This window comes from Mirounga leonina, unplaced genomic scaffold, assembly GCF_011800145.1.
Source record: "Mirounga leonina isolate KUSES-001 unplaced genomic scaffold, KU_Mleo_1.0 Mir_174, whole genome shotgun sequence".
In the NCBI taxonomy this organism is placed as follows: Eukaryota; Metazoa; Chordata; class Mammalia; order Carnivora; family Phocidae; genus Mirounga; species Mirounga leonina.
In genome coordinates, this window is record NW_023270451.1 from 55,494,892 (window position 1) to 55,497,045 (window position 2,154).

A 2,154-nucleotide genomic window follows, 5' to 3' on the forward strand; every position below is an offset into this window, starting at 1 on the left:
ATGCTGGGAGATCAGGATCAGGGTTCCAGCATGGTTGGGTTCTGACAAGATAGCTGCCTTCTCTCTCTAGTGTCTCCTTATATAAGGGTACTAATTCTATGTTGAGGGCCTCACCTTCATGACCTTATTTAAACCTAACTAACTCCCAAAGGCCCCATTCCAAATACCATAACACTGAGGGGTTAGGGCTTCAACATATGAATTTAAGGGGACACAATAAAGTGCATAGCACCCTGATTCAAGATAGGGGATGGGCATAGATCTAATTTCCAAATGAGAGGAGCATTAACATGCTACATAAAAAAAATCATGTAGTTCATGTGTAATGGGAGACCTTGTTATGGCCATCTTGGAAAATGCAATCTGCCACCTTATATGTGCATGTATGCACACATATATACATATATATGTGCATGCATAGCACCCTGATTCAAGATAGGGGATCGGCATAGATCTAATTTCCAAATGAGAGGAGCATTAACATGCTACATAAAAAAAATCATGTAGTTCATGTGTGTTGGGAGACCTTGTTATGGCCATCTTGGAAAATGCAACCTGCCACCTTATATGTGCATGTATGCACACACATATACATATATATGTGCATACATGTATGTGTGTATGCATATTCCCTAACTTTGTCCAATGAGAGGGCCCAAGAGCAGTAACTGTGCCCTACTCCAACAGCATTGAGTACATCCAGATCTTGACTTCTAAATATCACTCTTCATTATAGAGAACTGAGAATCCTTGGGGAAATGGCTGACTCAAGAGCTAAGGAAAGAACAAGAAGAGTTTAGAACCAGTTGTGATAGAAACAAAGAATGATGAGGGGTACCAAAAGGGTATTTATTTATTTTTAAAGATTTTATTTATTTATTTGAGAGAGAGAATGAGAGACAGCACAAGAGGGAAGAGGGTCAGAGGGAGAAGCCGACCCCCCGCTGAGCAGGGAGCCCGATGCGGGACTCGATCCCGGGACTCCAGGATCATGACCTGAGCCGAAGGCAGTCGCTTAACCAACTGAGCCACCCAGGCGCCTGGATGTTGATTTTTTAATTTTGAGATTGTATTATGGTTATATTGGAAAATATTTTTATTTGTAGGAGACACAGTAAAGAATTCACGAGGGATGTCACATCAGCAATGTACTCTCAAGGGGTTCAGGAAAAAATTTGTTGTTGTATACTTGTGATTTTTTTGTAAGTGGGAGAGTGTTCCAAATTACATTTTTCAATTAGCAATAATCGCGCCTCGGATAAACCTCATTGGCTACGATACTGCCACTGCGCAAAGCTCCAAATTATATTTTTAAAAAAGTAACACAAGGCTTAGTACACATTCAAATTGCTTATATATCTTATCTTGTGTATCTAATCCACAAACCTTCCAATTTTGTATATTACCCTATATCTTACCACTTACATGGAATAACCCCATGCTTTAGTCCCAGAGCTGGTCAAGCCTTCTCTCATCCTTTTACAGGAATACTGATACCTCTTTCCCTTCTCTCTCCTAGAAAATCTTTCCTTATTCTCTATGACCCATTGAAATGGTTTTTCCTGTGGAAACTTTTCAACTCCCCTGAACACCATTACTTAGGCCCTCTATTCCCATCAGCTTTATACATTATTTTGTGGGTATTGTCTGTAATAAGGTACTTGTCACGAAGGAAAGACCTATAATACATTCATCTTCCCATTCCTGGGACTTGTCACAATCCCTAGAACATAGGAGCAGCTCAATGCATTGTGTTGAATGAATGAGCACTAAATTAATGGATAAAGTGTTGGAACTGTTTGTTAATATTGTGTTTCAAAAGGAGTGCTGTTGTAACTCTTAATCCTATATATCCCATAAACTTATGGACATATGATCTCTTGGGGAGCTTGTAGTGGTCCTATTATACATGTACTTCATGATATGTCCCTTCAAATCATATTTTTATTTTGGAGTAGAATGAAAATAGAGGGAAAGAGAGAGAGAACACTGAGCAAGGGAGAAAGGAAAGAAGAAAGGGGGAGAGAGTAGAAGGGAGGGGAATAATTTTGAGTTTGGGAAATCCAGTGAATTGGTAAGACTTATCATCTCTAATATCTGGTCAGCACAATTGCTTGGGCACAGCAGACTGCACACTTACTTTAGGGTAGACAA

General features: G+C 39.6%; 1 non-coding gene across 1 annotated transcript; it reads right to left on the bottom strand.

Moving 5' to 3' along the window:
• Window positions 1–1,150: 1,150 nt before the first annotated feature.
• Window positions 1,151–1,298, bottom strand: LOC118021458. Its single transcript, XR_004682188.1, has one exon. It is a non-coding gene; the product is annotated as a U4 spliceosomal RNA (small nuclear RNA).
• Between the last annotated feature and the right edge of the window lie 856 nt (window positions 1,299–2,154).